This window comes from Sinohyriopsis cumingii, chromosome 12, assembly GCF_028554795.1.
Source record: "Sinohyriopsis cumingii isolate HCF-2022 chromosome 12, ASM2855479v2, whole genome shotgun sequence".
Taxonomy (NCBI): domain Eukaryota; kingdom Metazoa; phylum Mollusca; class Bivalvia; order Unionida; family Unionidae; genus Sinohyriopsis; species Sinohyriopsis cumingii.
Window position 1 is genome coordinate 108,186,507 of NC_142972.1, and position 20,887 is coordinate 108,207,393.

The window sequence follows — 20,887 nt, forward strand, 5'->3', positions numbered from 1 at the left end:
CATATAGTGTTTGGAATTAAAAATCAATTGCATTTTCCTTGTTCAGAGCAAAATATATTTGTATACGTATATGTATGCGTATGTGTTTGTGTGCGTATGTGTGGTTACTTTTTTTTTATCGAGTAATATTAACAACTAAATACTCCCTTGACCACGATACAGATTTACGAGTGGGAAATCCCGTAATATATATTTCAATGGAGAGGATTGAAAATCTCGTATAGTCATAGGAAGAATGAAAACATTAACAGGAAAAATGAAAACATTAACAGGAAAAATGAAAACATTAACAGTAAGAATGAAAACATTAACAGTTAGATGGCGTGGTCCAGCTTTATAAATCTAACTTGTTTGGTGAAAACGTATTTCTTGAATTCAGAATTGCTGTAGCTATATATTAACTTCCGAAATATATGTTTGTAATAAGATTTGATAGCTCAATCCGTATCGAATTGGACTGTGACGCTCGCGGTCCAGGATCGAATCCCATGACTGACAATTGGTCGGTGGTTACGCATATTAGCGATTTTTATAATTAATTGGGGCACCGCCAGCCTCTCTCCGCTCTTAAAACCATCCAAACCACGTATCACCGGTGGTTGATACATGTTTTGTACCACCCACGGGTTGATTATTGGGGTAGGTGGTTCTGTTGAGCGGAGAAAAATGGCCATTCATTCATTATATCTCATTACATTCATTCATTCATTACATACTTAAACCTGCTAAAAGACTCGAATAGAGGTTCCATTTCATAATATATGTTTGTGCCGTCCAATGCATAATCTGAGCTCGCTAATACACTCGATAGGAGCTCTTCATTCATTGTATATAACCATTTCATTGTATATAACCATTTCATAATATATGTTTGTGCCGTCCAATGCATAATCTGAGCTCGCTAATACACTCGATAGGGGCTCTTCATTCATTGTATATGTTGTACTGTCCATGAAACATCCCGACGAACTCGCTAAACACTCGATAGGTGTTCTAGGGATATTTTTTTTTATTTTGAAGATTTATATATTATATAATGAACCATGAAAATATCAATGATGTAATTGTTGCTATTAAAAAATTGAAAAAAGATGGAATTAATATATCTGATGAACTAAATCCTGAAAAAATAGTTTCTGACTTTGAGATTTTACAAGAACGTAAAACCATGGGGACACACACACTATCATCTGAATACAGTCTCATGAAACGGATTCAATCGGCAATGTTTCAGTCGCTAGCTACCGTAGAAGATGATCATGTGAAGGAGTTCGTTCCTCTCTCTGCCGCCGTAGAAAGAATTAAATCGTTATTATCCCACGAGTATGAGGCAAAGAAAACGATTAGTGCTCGCATAAGACTATTAAGAAAAATTATGTTAGAGAGTAACCCCGTCCAAAGTAGTAATTTTGAAGATGACTGAGATCTTTGATGGGTTAGTTGGTACTTAGAATCGAAGATTTAGAATCGAAGATTCTTATTTATTTATTTATTCTGAATTAATTTGTTTTTTTTACTGAAATTTAACAAAATTGTACAAATTTCTTAATTTTGACTTCCATTTACCCCATCAAAAACGTAAAATTGTACAAATTTCTTAATTTTGACTACCATTTACCCCATCAAAAACATAAAATTGTACAAATTTCTTAATTTTGACTACCATTTACCCCCATCAAAAACATAAAATTGTACAAATTCTTAATTTTACAAATTATTTATTCTGAATTATTATTTTATTTATTTATTTATTTACTGAATTAATTTGTTTTTTTTTACTGAAATTTAACAAAATTGTACAAATTTCTTAATTTTGACTACCATTTACCCCATCAAAAACATAAATTTGTACAATTTTATGAATTTGAGTACCATTTACCCCATCAAAAACATAAAATTGTACAAATTTCTTAATTTTGACTACCATTTACCCCCATCAAAAACATAAAATTGTACAAATTTCTTAATTTTACAAATTATTTATTCTGAATTATTATTTATTTATAACTCTATGGGTGAGTTGGTACTTAGAATCGAAGATTTAGAATCGAAGATTCTTATTTATGCAATTTATAACTCTATGGTGAGTTGGTACTTAGAATCGAAGATTCTTATTTATGTGAAAATGATCAAATTTTCAGAAAAAAATAAAACATTTTAAAAAAGATGAATTATCTCATCAGATATATTTATTCGACTAGTGCGCCGGAGTTCATTGTGTTAATAAGAAATCCTCGTTTCCGTGGCTAAATTGTTCTATGTTTTGTGAAAACGCGCGTTTTCAGGTGTATAAAAACCCTCACGTTGGATCTTTCTACGACTTTACATACAGATTTATTACAAGCTCTTCTCCACGTAGGTCAATCAAGCGATTAAGGTGGTCTGTGAGTTTGAAATTTATTCGTGACAAATACTGATTATGTGTGCGTAGATAGACAGGATTGGTTGGTACTTGCACGATCAAATCGCCAGGGGGGACTTGTGGTGTGAACGTGTATAGGATGTATCCTTGTTGAGCCTGATTTGATTTTCCAAGATCTATTTGATAACTGCCATCAATTACGTCACAAACTAGGTTAACCGCGATCGTCGATGTTATATTAACAATTCCCGGAGATATGTGCCTACCGCCGCTGAGTGGATCATTATCATATCTAAGAACAGTTGCTGGTGGTGTTATTTTTGTCCATGCACCAAGTATTTTAGGAAAAAACTCATCAATGACATCATTGACAGATTTTCTTAACTCGGTTACACTATACCCGGGAAATTTAAAATTTGGTACATCGGCTTCTGTTAATTTATATTTATCTAACCATGCTTTTGCAAACGGTCCTTCAAATGATTCTAAACTAAGCATCGCTTGAACTATTCGGTCATTAAAATATTCCATATCTGATATAAGCTGATTTAATATTTCCACACGCGTGATGATTTTTTCACGTGATGACGCTGATATGTCAAAAATATGTTCGTTAAAATATTGATTTAGTTGATCTAGTTGTTTTTTACATTCTTGATTGATTTCCTGAAAATATTCAACAATACTACTTCGACTAATACCAAAAATATTTCCTGTTTCCCCAGAATTTATAAAAGTCCACGCCTCAGTAACATCACCGACAAATATAAATTTTCCAAACAGTGATTTATTTTTTAAAATACGTAGTCGTTCCCGGTATGATGGATTAATTTCATGATATGATTGCCTATCCGTGACATAATCAGACTTTTTCGGTTCTGGTGGTATCTGTGTTGTCGGTGGTGATATTTCAGGCCAGCCTAGCACGGATCTTATCGTGGACTGATAAATATCAACGGCATAATCAGGCGAGTTTATTTCAATCGTCGAGGACAGCGTCGGCTCATGAACATCAATTGATATTTTTGATTCTTTTCCTGTTATTGATTTTATTCTACGAGCAAATTCATCATTGATTTGTTCGACCTCATAACTACCAGTTGGTATTCCGACAACAACCCAGTCAGGTGTTCCATCAGGTTTGTTTTTATCAGCAAACACAAGCGAATTATTTGCTGGTGTACCATTAAATGATTTTGATCTGATGTTTGGCCAGCTGTAATATACTCGTAATTGTGCTAGTGCAATTTCATTCGCGCGAATTGCTGTTGGAAAATTGATGTTAAATTCAGGATTAATCGAACTTAGCGAGATCATCGTGGTTTTGTGCGGGGTTGTGTTTGTCACGATCTGCTGCAGTAATTCCGTCATTATTGATACTCGTACCTTTAATACCGGCGCAATTGTATACGCTGATCATCATTGAAAACTCAAAATCGGATATAATTCCATCATTGAGACTCGCTGATAACAACGAGGATAACCTTGTGTATGCGACAGTTGCTATGTGTAATTTTATCTTGTAATCGGATAATTTTTCGTTCGTGCAAGTACATATTTTTTTTGCAACGATATTAAGCACACCTGCAATTGTCGTAGTTGCACAAACACAAATAGTCACAGCTACTGGTGCCATCATTGTTACCGCGGATAATATTATTCCACCTCCGGCAACAACAGCGGATACCGAATAAACAACAACGTCGATGATAACTAATCGTCGTTGATACTTTTTTATTTTTACTGTATATTGTTCGACTCGATCTTTCAACGCTGCCTGCCATTCACGCGCTTGATTGTACCTAAATCCTTGAACGTCGATAGCACTCATTATATTTTATGCCGTAACCAATTGAGGTGTTCCAGCTACAAATTCCAAACACCACCAGAAGGATGTTGCGGTTAATTTCTTATCAGCTGCTTCCAGAATAAATATTTCTTCGGTTCCGCTATTTAGTATAACAGATACAACCCCGGAAAACCTGTCGGTGGAATGACGCCATGGGTACGTTGTAAATATTTCAAATTTTGCAGCACTAAACACAGACAGCCTGTACACGCCAGTGACTGTTGCAGTATATTTGATAGTATTATTTTGCTGCGACCATGTTGCGAATCCAGATGATACCGTGCATACGATGTTGGTAATATGCCCGGAAGTTATTCCGGCTGGGATTTTAATCAGACTGGTTTTATTAACGATTTCAGGAATTCCCGCTACGATGTCTTGCTGTGTTCGTTTGATCGTGTCTAGGTTAGTTTTGATATCAACGAGATTTATGTCAACGGCGTGCGGAGTACCGAAGAATTTATCTATGGATTCGTCGGTTTTTTGAAAATTTCTTCGAAATCTTCCAAAAGCACCTACGTGAACATCATACTCAGCCCGTAACGTGGATAATTTACCATCTACGGTATCAACATAATTTTTCGTTGCAGCATCTTCACCGGATGTTGGATCTCCTAAAACTACTATTTTATTTCCGTTCATGCTAAGTTCACCTGTCATTGTGTCACCGGTGTTTTTTCACGCGATTAGCAGCAGCTGCCGTAATTTGATTTCTGATGGTTGTAAACGATATACTTGAATCCCTGATTCTGCCGCTGTCGGTAAACACGGGTATATTATCCGCAACTGCACCAAATACTCGTCGAACTATATCATTCCATTTGATATTGCTGCTTTTTAGTTTACCATGTCGATCCTGAAAAATAACAACCTCATCTGGGTCAACTCCAGCCAGGTTCATAATATCAGCGAGGTCATCCTTAGTCGCGTACTTCGATAGATCAACGTCGCCGGGCTTTTTCTTAACGCGTGAGGAAGATCTTCCGTAAATATCAACCATTATAATAAGACCTGTTGTTTAAAACGAATCGGTTGCTTGTATAATCATGCACGACTTTATGTGGCGGCCTGGATGATTTTGATATAGCATCGAGTACATTAATTACTTCACGGCCGCATATTGGCGGATCTGTCATTGTTTGTGTGGGTAGCGTTGAATACCAAACTTTGGTTGTTGCGTGAAGTGGTGCAACATACTTGATAAATTCAACAGGCGGAGCTAACCCGTATGAATCAAAATAAACGATTCCACGTGGATCAACCGCGTATGATACCCAATGAGTACCAGGTCCGGAACGTTCGTCGAGATTAATAATACCTGTTTCGAGTTTGTTTGGTTGTTTTGGTAATTGATCTCGCATGAAAACACCTCTAAAGGCAGATATTTTTAATCGTTTAGCGGCATCAAGTAAATCAAAATTTGATGCTGGAACGTCTAACGTGGAAGCCTTAGGCCTCTTCCCCAACGAGATCCTGGCAATCTTAAGCCGCGTCCCTTCTTTTTGTATCCTTGCCCTGTTGCTTTCTTTAGAGCCATTCCAGCAGCTGTTCCAACAGCACCTAACGCGGCTGCCTTTGCTACGGCTGGCGCGGCAGCAGCTATTAATGCTGGAATGGCCGCAAGGAGTGGAAATATACCGCCTGTTTTAATTGAGTCTTTAACCGCACCCGCAGAGAGATTGAGTTTGACGCCTGTTTTTGATTGTTTAGCGTCGTTGAAATGTTTAAGCTGGCGTTCTGATAATGATAGCTTATTTTGACCACCCGTGATCTGATCTCGCTTTAGTGATATTTTCATTCCGCAGTTTTTTGCTGAATTTGATTGAAGGTTTTTAATCTGACCGTGAGTCAGACTGACACTAACGTGTTGATATGGCATTTTATGATAATACTTGCCACGCTCCAAATAATAATTAAAGATTTTCCACTGGTGCATCAACGACTCTCATTCGACCACTACCACCTTCAAGTAACATGGCTTTATCGCTAAGTATAACCGCGATTGCTCTATAATTAACATTACCTGTATCTAATGTTGCTTTAAGATGTATATCAACGACAGATTGTTTTGATAGATCAAGATGCTCCAGTGAGAAATAATAAATCGGATACAAGGTTCTAAAATCATATTGTGATATTTGCAACCCAGTATCTACATTTTGATCATGTCCCATAAATGACATCAAACGATGATATGCACGTCCTACATGATTTTGTGCATAATTTAGTTGTATATTTTCTGTTGGTTCTTGTTGTCCGTTTATCCGTAAGGAAATATTTGTGAGACCTAGTTGGTTAAATATCATGTGAGTACGTTCTTGATTACCTAATCGATCATAGTTCTGAAAAGCAATAAAAATATGTCGTGGTGCAGAAACACCTTGTTGTGATGCTATATGCCATGTAAACTGACCGTTAACGTTAGTTTGCATACTATCTGTGCTTGTTATCAACCATGACAACAAGGATTTACCACCTGTGTCCATGAAAGAAATCAATTTTCGTTCTTCTGCGATAGTTGGAGTCATTACCGGCATCCACAGTGAAAGTTTCGATAATACTACTTTACCAGCATCACCAGCAGGTCTCCACAGAGCGTCGTCATCATTAATTTTTCTTACAAGAGCAACCGTGTGTCTAGCTCCAAAAATAACCCTTTTAACATTCCTACAAAATCCAAAAATGTGCGATAGTGGAATTGTGCATGAAAAACTTCTGTTGTCTCCTGATAACATATTTCTACGCGTTGCAAACCCCAAGTTGAAATTTGGGTTAGAACCATGAACCACTGGCCACACATCAACATCATTGTTATCGGCGAAGTTTCTTGGTCGTCTTATATTATACGGATCGCTTTCAGGGTTATTGGAGTTATCTTTCACAAACATCATTGTGGGACCTGCTGATCTTGTATAATCATCAGAATATCTTGCTAGACCAATTATTGTTGTAGCAACGTCTACATCTTTCTCAATCGATTCAATATTTTTCCATCAATCATATACGTGGCACTATCAAATAATGCCATGATCCCGTTGTTGACAAAACCAACTTTTATTGCACCTGCGTAATTAGTATCATCCGTTTTTATAACTGTACCTTCTACCTCAGTAAACGCCTCAGCGGGTGAAAAGTATCTACTTGTGTCATGAACTTGTAGTTCAATTCTTCCACGTTGATCTGGTACTCGTGCTTCATAAGAATAAAATTGATAATCACGTACCGATTCATCCTTAAGGACAGGTGCTTCCATGTCAAATGCTGTGTCGGATACGCGCTTGAACATTTTATTATAATTATTTCGTCTAACACGTTGATTACCGCGTTCGGAAAATTCCACCTCGGGAAGTTCCACTTCCTGATATCAAACTTGAGACATTATTTCCCGATTCACCGAGTCCCTGATCTGCTAACGCTGCTAGTTTTTGATTTGCAGCTTGATTTATTATTTTACTTACGTCTGCGGGCATAATATCAGTACTTGCCAGTTTCACTGGTGGTTGTCGTTTTCGTCGCAATAATCGTGATAGTCTGTCCTTGATCGCCGAGAACACCTTACCAGCAACATTGACAATTGCTCCAGGAGCTTTTTCACGAACAATATCGATAGCCTTCATACCTAATTGTTTTACAATAGGTGCTGCTTTTGGAGCTATCCTTGTGAATAATCCCCGAATGACATCACCAAGTCCATCTCCGTAAATAACCCTATAGATTGGTAATCGTGAGTTTACCGCTCTGACCGATACGGGTTTACGATGATTATTGTGTACGATCATCTTATTCTATTTAACATCTATCTAATCGCGGTGACTAATCATCAACGAGCTCATCAATAAGTTCTCGGTAAACGCCGATATCCATGATACCACCTTGAAATAGTCGCCGGCAAATATCAGCTGCTTCATTGGTTATTTCTGTTGAGTTATTTCCTGCACGTTTCCCCCCTATAAGAACTTCTAACCGTGAGACGTCATTGATGATATTATCAGGACAAACAAAATTATTTTCTCCTGATGCAGTCAAAAAACCACTGCCTACAGCGCCAGGAGGATCATCGTCATCCTTTTCTGCCAACATCTTTTTTCTTTCTTTTTTAAACTCCTCAATTGGTTCACTCAATATAGTACTTCGTCGGGCGTATAACCGCTGCATGGGTGAAGGTTTTTGCTGCGGTGAAGAAGATTGTTGTTGTTCTATCTGTTGCAGAGGTGGAGGAAGTTGATACTGAGAGAGTTGTTCTTGTTTTAGTTGTTTCATTCTCTCTTTATAAAGTCTTTTTACTTCTTCATGAAGACTTTCGTATTCTGGGCCTCTAGCTTGTTTTTTTTGTAATATACGCGATATATCCATTTAATAAAATTATCATCATTTACTTTTTCATGACTGGTTTTTAAAATACCAGATTTATTAAATATACCAAATAATATCATTTCAGGTAATTTTTCTTTTTCAGTATTTCTAATATCTTCAACAATTCCTTCGTTAAATTTTGCAATCAATTCTAAGTTTTCTCCTACTGGTTTGGATTCAGATGCATGTTTTTTTCTCACGTCGGCGAATTCAGTACGAAGTTTTCCAATACCTTCAAGTATTTCTTCACCGACATATGGAGGTTGAGCTGCAGCTATGCCAGGTGGAAGGTCTTGTAAAATCTTCTTTGCCTGTTTAGTTCTTCTTGCTATTTTTTTAGTTCTTCTTGCTATTTTTTCTGATACCGGAAGAAGATCTTCTTTGATGACTGTTGCAACCTGTTCAGTAGCTGCAGTGACGGGCTTAAACAGTTTTTTAGTTTCTTCTTCGTACTCAACTTGTGCTTCTTGCTGCGCTTGTAGATTTTTTCTAAATGAATCTCTAACAGGAAGAAATTTTTTAATTGCTTCTAATCGTTCTCGAGCTATCCTTGCAGTATGAGATTCCGGATGTACCATTTTATTATAACATAATGATTTAATTATTATAACAGCAGAAGGGGTGATGATAAAATTAAACTGATATCATTAATATAATGAACAATTGTGCGTGGCTGCGTCAAGGAACCACTAACAAATGTGATAAAAAATGTCGTGGAGAATATTGCAAAAAACATAATTATCTTGTAAAGAAAAACCCTCATGCTGGTCCACGAAGATGTGTTGGATGTAACAACGGCGTTAGAGGATTATATCAGATTTGCAAAAATTGCGGTGGAGATCGATACAGAAGTTTAATGATATATTACAGAAAAAGAAAAAACATAAATCCAAAAATAGAAAAACCACCATCAGAACTTGAATATTACTTGAAACATAAAACAAATTTCCAGGATTCCGAAGATTCCCAGGATTATTGAGCAGCAGAGGAGGCTCGTCTACAATTATGTTGGGGACAAACAACCGTAGACATGGTATTTGACCTCTATGAAGGGTCACTATTTTTTTTGTATAACAAAGGGTGACCCTTCCCTTAAGTGGTCTGTTCCCCTCCTCTGCTGCTCACGTATATATTCCTCCAGACACGTGTAACAAAAACTATGCTGACAAGGTAGTAGTTTGGGACTCTTACAGGTCTCCGTACAAATAAGGCATATTTGTGGTCCCGCCGCCATTTTGGAAAGTACTTTCGTTTCTTTACAGTCAATACATATCGGTACCCAACCTAGAACGTACCTAAGTCAAACGGTGCACAGACCAAAACGTACCCAAGTCAAATGTCCCCAAGCCAAAACGTACCCATGTCCGCCGTAACCAAATCGTAACGAATTCATAAGTCAAAACACACGTACTCACAAGTCATCGCGTTAGCATACCAAAATTTAACTGGTATCTACGAATTTTTAATGATAGTTTTAGTTGCAGTTTACCCACCAACTAAAACAATTATAGTATGGCAGGCATAACGTAAACCATGATAATTGGACCAATTAGACACCGACCAAATGGTTCACAAAACTGATCGGCTTGAATCGGCAGTGATAATTTTCTTTAGCGACTCTTTATTTTAAGTACCAGCGATTTTTAGGAGTAATATAAAGTATTTGGTTACATTAAAATTCACTTATTCCTGCAAACCTTTACAGGAATCAGATTTATGGAACTGGAAAAATATGATTAAACGCCTGAAATCCACCAAAAACCAAATTTACTCTCGGCCACACTTGAATCTGAGCAGCGATTACATGATGTTCACATTGTCATAACTTTACGTTCATACACGTAATCATTGTGATAATGCTAATTAAGAGTTTTACTGGGAAAGATGTAGCTGGGTGATCTTTCCATTGGTCAATAGCACATTGCACATAATCTTCAAGCATGTGTATATCTTAACTCGTTTTATTTCCTTTCAATTTTAAAGAACAAAACTTTTTCTTCTGGTTATTATTATTATTATTATTAGTAGTAGTAGTAGTATTGTTGTTGTTGTTCTTGCTATTATTATTGTTGATGTTGTTATTATTATTCTTGTTATTATTAATAAAAATAATAATAACATTATTATTGGTGTTGTTATTGTTGTTGTTATTATTATTATTGATATTGTTGTTGTTAATATTATTATTAATATTGATATTATTGTTCTTGTTGTTATTAATATTATTATTCATATTATTATTGTTGTTGTTGTTATTATTATTATTATTATTATTATTATTGATGTTGTTGTTGTTGTTGTTGATAATGTTATTAGTAATATTAATATTACTGTTCTTGTTGCTACTAATATCATTATTCATAGTATTATTATTATTATTGTTATTATTAACGACAGTAAAATTATTTTGGGTGTGTTCATTTAAATAACTCTCCGTTACAATATTCTACGTTTCTAAATATTTTTACTGTCAAAAATCTAAAATTATTAGACTTTAAAGACAGCAGTCACATTTTTATATGGCCATCATGACGAGGTTCTTTTAAGGACCATGGACTGACAAGCAATTATACAGAAACGGGAAGACATGTTTAAGTTCTGCAGGAATTTGATTGCCCTACCTTTCCTTCCAGCAGACCACACAAAGCCTACTTTTCACCATTTTTTTGTCACAGATCACATAATTCCTTTCATGGTATATAGAGATCACGTGGTTTATTGGGTGTTTATGGTTACCGGATGACTAGAGTGCATATTTCCAGTCAGTCAAAATAAATAATGCTGTTGAATGTAATCATATCTTAGTAAAATCTGTACGTTAAAGTTACTGGATAGCACAATATCTGTGATACATGAAAACTGAACCTTAAAATGACTGTACTATTTTTAAATAATTTCAAACTGACATCTCGCTGGCAGCCAAGTCGCTTCTCAATACATGTTCAAATTATTTTTAAAATAACTTTTAACGCCAGACACACAGACAGACATACTTCCTAAAATAATCAGTTATAGTTTTCTGTCAACTATGTTATTTCAATTTATGTTATTATCATTTATTTCATTTTTAACAAACAAAGAAAGGTAATCTTTTTCCTTCCCCCCTCCCACCCCTCCTCACCAGTTGGCACAGATGTCTGAATGTCAGATCTTGTGGAATACCGCCATTATATCTTCGAATCAGGAAGCTATATGACGAGACGTCGTACGTGACCATCCAAGTGTGACTGGTCTCTGAAGAAGAAAAAACCAATGGAAGTAACAGAAGAAGATATTTTAATACTGGGATCAACATAACAATGATACCATGGCTACAGACAAGTTTTCAAGAACTTATGGATTCGTATTTTCTCCAGCGATGGATATATTTTATCTGTTTGTTTGTTTGTCTGAGAGAGAGAGAGAGAGAGAGAGAGAGAGACAACAATTAGCAAATGGAACTGATTTCAACATGAAATTTTGGATGTTATTATTGCCTATGCGCGAAGTACGAACAATCTGATAAATCTTGGAGCATTATTGGAAATTCTACGTAAATTTGTACATAAAAAATATAAATTAAAATATTGTCTTGCTACTACGTCATACTTGTATCTTAATTTATTTTGTTATTATTAATTAATGAAATATTCCATTAGATATTACTCACCACAAAGTGAAGTGTCCCTCAGTGCTATTTACCATTAGATGTTTGCTTGTGTAGATTGCTTCCATTTTAATATAAATCCGAATAATTCGTATTTCTGTTATATTTTGCATCTTGCTGTATAAACACGTTTTGTGTTCGATGAAATAAAAGTTTTGATTTGAATATGCCTTTATCAAAAGCCAGATCTAATTCACAATTAATATCTGCAACGTTATCTCACTTTATCTAAGTAATTAATTTGGCTTGTTTATTTTTCATCCCATACCGAAGATTTGATTTGCAAAGTACAGCTATTAGAATACTGTGTTGAGGTCTTCCAAAATAAATTATTTGAAACGATGTCAATAACAAAGAAAATTCAAAAGCCGGCATGTTGTTACAGTATTCAATGTTTCTTTTCTACAATGTTCTTAAAAAAAGCAGTCTAAAACCATCACAAGGTACTGAAAACTTTCAACATATAAAGCTAAAACAGTAAATGCCCGAACCTCAACGTTTTGGGTTACGATTAAATTTGGGTACGTTTTGACCTTAGTGCATTTTCACTTTAGTACGTTTTGGTTTAGGTACATATTAACTTGGGTACGTTTCGAGTTGGGTACGTTTTGACAGCTTCCCTTTCGTTTTGCTTGACCAATGGAAATAGTGCTACATTAAAATAAATTTCAGTCAAGTCATTCGTTGGGCACGACAATATACATACAGACCATATTCATAACCTGAAATAGGAATCAAACGGAAAGCCTTGGACAAATATTCTCTAGTGCAATATTTTGTATTTAAAATATTTCCTCTTGTCAAAACTATACATCATTCAATTAAAAAAAACCGTGTGTGTGTGGCTTATCTTTGATTTACCTTTTTATCTTGTATATCTTTTTCATTGAAAGGAAACGAGACTTGCCGAGTTTCCTTTGAATGAAAACTCATTATGAGCGGTGTATCAAAGATACAGCGTGTACACATATTTTAGTTATACTACATACAATCTTCGTGCGTTTCACTTCATAAGGGAGATAAAACTGACGGCTATAAACAGTGCGATGTGAGGGGAGTGAACTCTTTACATCCATCTGGCGATATAAAAAAAAAAAGGATTTTTTGTGACTTAATTTCCGTAACACTTAATTAGTACATGTTTCGTTTTGCATTTAATCAATTAAATCAACACAATGAGCTGACATTTAAAAATCAAAGTCTTTGAATAATGTAAACGCAAACAACGAACTTTCAGCGTTCCTTGTCATAAACAGTAACAGGATGGTCATTTGCATATAGCTACATGTCGATACAAGTCAGAAACATCAAAATAATCAAGGAACTAGAGGTAATTAAACATTTTAACCCTAATTACAGTTCATTGACGTTGTTACCGTCCATATTTTGCTAATCCTACTGACTGTCAGTGTCACATTCAATACTTTCCCTTCGCTTCGATTGGGTGGGCCTGATTGAGAAGTCGACTGTTAAAGAAGTTGGCCTAGTTAGGAATCTTACGTTGTTGAACCAGTCACTTGTTAGGAATCTTACCTTGTTGAACCAGTTACTTGTTAGGAATCTTACCTTGTTGAACCAGTTACTAGTTAGGAATCTTACGCTGTTGAACCAGTTACTACTTAGGAATCTTACGTTGTTGAACCAGTTACTACTTAGGAATCTTACGTTGTTGAACCAGTTACTAGTTAGGAATCTTACGTTGTATAACCAGTTACTTGTCAGGAATCTTACTTTGTTGAACCAGTTACTAGTTAGGAATCTTACGTTGTTGAACCAGTTACTAGTTAGGAATCTTACGTTGTTGAACCAGTTACTAGTTAGGAAACTTACGTTGTTGAACCAGTTACTACTTAGGAATCTTACGATGTTGAACCATTTACTAGTTAGGAATATTACATTGTTCATTTGCTTAAGATACATAACAAATACGTTCTTTGTGACTGACGTTTGAAGTTTTAGACTGTCTATTTTTTGCCTGAGATCTGCATATCAGTTGGAAGAATATTTGTTGTCTCTAATCTTTTAAAATAAATATTTTTTTACTAGTGTTTATCAATTTCCTTCCTTCTTTAGTAAGTACTTCTTCCCTCATTTTTTTTCATGCCTCAACATAGTTTGTTAATTCTGACAACTTATTTTCAAAATTATTTTGGGTTTGTTGCTATGATCGGCAAAGTATTGGGCGCAGTATTCAAGGGACCTTCCACTTGACCAAAGTCTGTCTGATTTGGACTGGTTTTCCTGTCTGAGCAGATAGGGGTTTCTTGGAGAAAACTACTGCGTGCAGCTGGCGGAGTCTGACAGTCCGGAGTCTCAAATACGCGGTCTCAAGCCGTATCCTGTGGCCCGCAAAATGATTGCCGTCACAAGGTGTCATGAGAGATAACAAATGTGGTGTTCCCTTGGGCCATCGAAATGCCCTCATGCGGCCATTAGGGTGGTTTGAGTTCGAGACCCCTGCCCTACAGTGATTATGATATAGCGATGAGATCACTTAGTTTACTGTTTGTGATTGTAGTAGTCCACATACTTGTGTGACTATTCTTTTAAAAGCATCTCCGATTGGCCGATTTTACAATAACAAACTGTTTCATTCTCTAAGATTCTTCAGCAATAACACAAAACACAAATGTGATTCTCTCTAGTTGATAGGGATCAGTCAGGTAGCATTTTAACGAAACGTTTCATCTCATCTCATCTATTCTTGAAACGTTTATGTCTATTGTGGTGGTGGTGGTTGTTTTGTTTAATTTTGCTCTTTTTTTAAAACACCGTTTAGGTCAATGACTTGAGCTAATTCGTCGCTTACAAGCTTGCAACCTCCAAAGAAGCAGCGTAGCATGACATGCTGTGCCTGGCCATAAATGTTCAGCATTCGGCCATTTAAATGCAGGAAGTCACTTAAATTAAATTCAGTGACAAAACATTTTACCTTCCCTAAGAATTTCGTCATATTAAAAAATATTCTAAAGTCCAGTATTTGACAACCGTAGTAAGAAGGTTCCCTTCATATAAGTCAGTATCTTCTATTTTCTTTAATGCTTCCTTCTTTTAATTTATATGTGGAGAAGGGGTGGATCATACCCAAATTTACTATCATCCCATTTGTCACGTTCTAGTTAGTGATGGGCCAATATCACACAGCAGCAAAGTGATGCCAGTCTCTTTTTGGCTATCCTTAACATATAACTTGGTATAACGAACAATGTCTCGTTTTCTTACCATATTTAACACAATCCCTTATGTATCTTCGACCCCATAAATCAGTGATTTGACAACTCGACATCAAGAGGTCAGATCTGCCCCTTCATTTCAAACACAGTGACTTTACTTAAACTTATATCTGCTATCTCTCTAACTGACCGGCAGTGACCGGTGTTGCTGATATTAAAGTTACACTGAGTGTTATCATGAATGGTCCAATCCGACTAAAATCAGACCTATACAGATTATAATCAAAACTTGTAAAACTGTCCTCTGTGTGTGTGTGTGTGTGTGTGTGTGTGTGTGTTAAGAGCATATAATCACAATCCTTGATCTGCATTGCTATGTTTATGTGTAGAAAGGCAAAATGGTTAGCGTCTTCAAATTACAAAGTATTTTTTCTTTTATAGAAACCGTTCCTTTTGAAACATCCAAGACATTCTTAGCTTTTACGACATTCAGGTTGGCACATTCAGTCTGCAGCGATTCAATAATGTGGACATGAGTTTGCATGATGGCAAGCAGTGTTAACCAGCAAATTCTTCTTCGCGATTTTGTTGATTTCGTTATTTAGGGATAAAATCATTTACCTTATTGTCAGCTTGAAAACATACACTTGTACATATGGACGACACAAACCTAGTCCGAAGGACTAGTCATTTTGATATACCACAAGATTAAATGTTTTATGATAAATATCTCAAACAAAAAGTATTAAAAAAATTATTGGAGGATTGTGGCATCAATTTACCAAGGATAAGACAGAATAAGAACTCCATATATATATATATATATATATATATATATATATATATATATATATATATATATATATATATATATATATATATATATATATATATATATATAGATATATATATACAGCTTTATCAATCTGAGTAAAACCAGATCGCCAGTCTAACATGGAAATCTGGTGACCACTGAAAGGTCATTTTTGGTTGGACTCTGTAGTTCACAATTCATATCACAGCTTTCAAAATTTCTGAAAGTTACTCAAGTTATTCGGAAGATAGTGTTCTTAACAACAACTCCAGCTTTCATTGATAGCCAATCAAAAGTAAGAGAACTGATATGACAAAGGGCACCAAGACCTTAACTTTGATTGGTGTCCCTCGGAGCTGAATATAAGATTGTGGAGATCGATTTTTAATCAGACTGGAAAATATTACTATTGCTATATTGCTGTTCTAAATAATATGTGTATTGCTATTATAAATAATGTTATATTTATATGTCAGAAGAGAATTAATAAAACATTTCAAACAGTTTTTGAGGAATTATTTTACTGATGTTCTTTCAACAGCATTTTCTACTATTATACTAAGAAATAACAACAGTAGAGCAAGTGAGAATCCTTTCATTAATACTGAGTTTACAAAATTGGTCCGAAATTTGATAATCTAAATAAACTACAAACCGATCAACATAACCGTGAGCTGACGGACACCAGTACGAAGTCATGTTCTGTTGAACTTTCTATTCGTTTTACAGCTTGCACGTTTATGAAAGTGAAAACTTCGGAACACATCGTTTGCAGCAATGTCTGTCCCTAACACGAAACGCAATGCTTATTCCAAGAGGAAACTTAAAATACACATAGACTGAATTTCAAAAATGGGCAGAACTTGTAGATTGATAGGCATTGTTCAAATCCACTTATTATAAGTAGACCTCGATTTTACGACTATAGCCACTATTTACCGATCACTTTAATCTCACCTCAGTACGTGTCGTTTCGAGTCTGCGGCTTGACCAATGAGGCTAAGTGAGAAAGCTCGTCAGTTGGTTCCGGTGGGTCGATGGTTCTTACCGGGAGTTTCCCAGGTTTGTCGTGCATCAGTTATACTGGCCGCCATGTATGGCTATCGTGTGCTGAAATTTGGTTTTCAACCCACATCATCATCAATAATAACAACAGTAACAACAATAATAATGTAAACAGACCGCATGAAATGTTACTGGAACTATTCTTTATTGCTACTTTACGTAGCACCGTAAATGCTTTTTTTTTAAATACTAAGTCCTTGTTACTATTGTATAGCTTAATATGTTTGCAACGAAAAGCCGTTGTCCATGTCAGAGGTTGCATCCTCCTGCTAGAAAATTATATTATCATGTACATCGACCCCGTTTGACTCCACGTCATATGCCCATGCTCAACAGCATCTCTTTATTGTTGTTTTCTATTACCTTGACTAATGAAGGACAGATAAGTATTACATAATTAAAATTAGTTTTACCTCACAATTAATTACTAATACGTTAAAATCTCACTATCAAATGCCATAGCTCTGGCTTGATAAAAACCGATGTAATGGAGAAGATATGTCCTTCAAGGATAAATGATCGCGATAGGACCAATAATTAGCGATGGTAGGGGGTTTCATATTTCTAAGAACTTTCTAGAACAGGATAATAGTACGTATGATACAAACGACGAGTTTTCCGTTGCCTATTACTAATGAGATCAAAGTGAAATGTTCCTATATATGTATCTGAAATTATGGATAATGAATCTATATTATCAGGTATGGACGGTGTATTTAATTATTTGGTATCATTTAAGTATGGGAAGTAAATAATCAATTATCCTGATATAATGTAAGTATGGACACTGAATCTAATTATCTGATTTAATGTCTATAATTATTATCCTAGCATGAACAAAAGATGTTTGACGTATTTAATTGATTCATTAGTCTAAACATAATGATCTGTAGTACAGCTAAGATTTCTTCCTATGTTGACTTTATCTTTCGCTAACCAAGTATAGAACGGTGACCCCCACCCCACCCCCCAACCTATCTGGTATTTAAAATCCTGTCAAATCGGTGCATACAAACCAGCAGTAAAACAATGATTTCCTATAACAATTTATTTTTTGCAACTTTTGCGTTCTTTGGCAATTGAAAACTACCTTCGTTTTACATGACAAAATCTATTTGCGAGTTACTTCACTTCTATCAATGCGCGAATATCATTAAATAATATACCGTATTTTCACACATCTCACGATTTATACACGATTTTACATACTGCAGTTTATTTTTAAATTTATACAGATATAATCTTTAATAATTGTGTGATAAGGATTTTCCAAAGCTTATGTTAAACAGCATGAAAACAATGGATGACAGAAAGTTAATTCTAACGTTATTTAATACACATACCTAATATTCTTCACTACTGTTGAACCTTTTCCTCTGACCCTTCTGGTTCCATTTTTGACATTTCGACATTCATTTTGGTGTGTGTGGTCAAAGCCATTGCATATCAAAATGTAGACATTCTCCTCCACAGTGCATTGCCATAACGGAGTAATGGCTTACTAGCGGGTCTTGCAAACTTAAATTACCTTTATCGAGCCATACCCGTGTGACATCAATAGCAATACGATTTTCCTCCAAAAATGTCATGTGTAAGATTAGTCATTCTATAATCCACTGACAAATGAAACAAAACTACACAGTTAATTAAATGTGACATGAACCTCACTTGCATCACTTGTCACATGACCACACAACTCTAGCAACCGAAGTCCATGACTTCAGAAGTTTAAAGTCACGTGATATCAACAATTAACCAATTTCCAATGTTTGACACAAAATTTAAACATAGTAAAATTTTTATGTACTGTGGCTGAAATTAGATCGTTATTATGGGAACTGTACATGATCTAAGCACTAGTGTTTAACGGGAAATCAGTTATTTTATTAAAGGCCAACGTGGGTATGTGAGAAAGCTTGCCAGTAGCTTCTCGTGGGTCGGTAGTTCTTTCCGAGGTTTTCCCAGATCCTTCATCCACCATTAATGCTGGCCGCCATGTATAGCCTATCGTGTGTTGAAAAATGGCATTAAACCCCCCATTTTATGAAAGATTTAAAATAACTAAGAACTAGGGAAATCTTTTTTTTTGCATGCGGTGTGAATCCCTGAAAACGTCGCGAACTTCACACCAAACTCACGAGGGTTAGCAGCTATACACAAGACAGAAAACTAGTTAGGGCGAGGTGGGCGTAACGTTGGGAATATTTGTTAACAAAGCACCTTTTCTAACAAAGTTGTTCGTTTTTCTGTACAAGTTACCTTTCATTCCAAGATAACATCCTCCGAGAAATCTTTATTCCACACAGTTTCAACTGTTGTGCTAAGATGGAAATATCGCCTATTATATCACTGCTTTCTTCTCATTTTGTATTCACATCGAAGCAAGATTCCATTGTTTCAATACCTATGGACATTTCATGAAACAAGGATGAATGTCAAAACTTCTATTAGTAAAATAATGATGCCACTATTTGATTACAAGTAATAATGAAATTTGTTCTAATCCTTGAAGAATCCAATTACAAGTTCAGGAATTCAAAGTTAACTGAAAACAAACTTGCATCTCCACAATGAACCAGATCTGTAAACAAATCATTTTAGTTCAAAAAGTCCTCATTTTGATGGTTGCCTTCCTATATTTGATCACATTTGTAACAGAGTAAGATATTTAAGGTAGATTAATTATATTAAATGCAAAATATTTATAATAGTATTTGATCTGAAATGATACGACTTGACATGACCTTGATCACTACGTCTTAGGCAGGATTTGCAGGTATTTTAGCTTAAAGTTCCACAAATAGGAGTCATTTTCTAGTACACAAAAGATGGTATCCACACCCATCCTTATATTATAAACTGGATTCACTAAATATCAAAGCGTAAGTTGCAGCTACTCTAATCTAGATCAACGAAATGGAATGCTCAAGGTAAATTATTTTTTTACTAAGCGAACTAGCGTGACCAGAGACTCAAAGAAATACTAGTGCTCATCTCAGTGGAGATACTTGACAATTCTAAGATACTTCACAGCTAAAAACAAAAGATTCAAACCAAAACTGGTAATGTTCTTTACATCTTAAACAGAACAAGACCAATCTTTATGGTTACACAAGGCTAAAACAGCTGTATTAAGACACGGTTCACATCTTGTAATATTTCTCCAATTTGATGGCTTTTAAACAATATAAATTCAATTTTAAAATGGTACGTGTTTTTGTATGCAACTATTTCCTGAATAGTTATTTTCACCTTTTTCCATGCATTTATGAAACTATGTTGCTTACCTGTGGTTATGCCAAGACATAACTTTTTAACACTGAACCAAAGGACACGAAAAACTTTACCTTTATATCATCAACAAGACACCAGTGGGGAAAAAGAAAGAAAAGGCACAATTTTATTTAAACTTTTATTTCAAATAAAATGAAGGTTAAAGGGAAGGCTGAGAATTATCTTGCATTAAACAAAACCCCGTCATGTACAATGGCAATTTTAAGCTCAATTAATACAAGTTAAGTATCCCTCTTCTGAATTTTCTTTCTTCAAACAGCCTTCAGACACTTCTGAACATACATACACAACAAGTGCTAAATGAAAAGTAAAAAAATGTTACAATTTTTTA